This window comes from Neolamprologus multifasciatus, chromosome 2 (assembly GCF_963576455.1).
Source record: "Neolamprologus multifasciatus chromosome 2, fNeoMul1.2, whole genome shotgun sequence".
In the NCBI taxonomy this organism is placed as follows: Eukaryota; Metazoa; Chordata; class Actinopteri; order Cichliformes; family Cichlidae; genus Neolamprologus; species Neolamprologus multifasciatus.
In genome coordinates, this window is record NC_140440.1 from 640,026 (window position 1) to 640,444 (window position 419).

Genomic DNA, 419 nt, shown 5'->3' on the forward strand with positions numbered 1-419 from the left:
GCAGCTCGAAACCCGCAAGTCGGCAGCTCGAAACCCGCAGGTCGGCAGCTCGAAACCTGCAAGTCGGCAGCCAGAAACCTGCACGTCGGCAGCTCGAAACCCGCAGGTCGGCAGCTCGAAACCCGCAGGTCGGTAAGCACCGACCCACAGGTCGGCAGCTCGAAACCTGCAGGTCGGCAGCTCGAAACCTGCAAGTCGTTTCCTCCAAATCCTTTTCCCCGTCTACGAAAGTGGCAACCCACAGTGAAACAAACAAAAACAATACGACTCTTAGCGGTGGATCACTCGGCTCGTGCGTCGATGAAGAACGCAGCTAGCTGCGAGAACTAATGTGAATTGCAGGACACATTGATCATCGACACTTCGAACGCACCTTGCGGCCCCGGGTTCCTCCCGGGGCTACGCCTGTCTGAGCGTCG

General features: G+C 58.5%; 1 non-coding gene across 1 annotated transcript; it reads left to right on the forward strand.

The window, feature by feature from the left end:
* Positions 1-265: 265 nt before the first annotated feature.
* Positions 266-419, forward strand: LOC146523784 (5.8S ribosomal RNA). The gene has a single exon (XR_014869957.1). It is a non-coding gene; the product is annotated as a 5.8S ribosomal RNA (ribosomal RNA).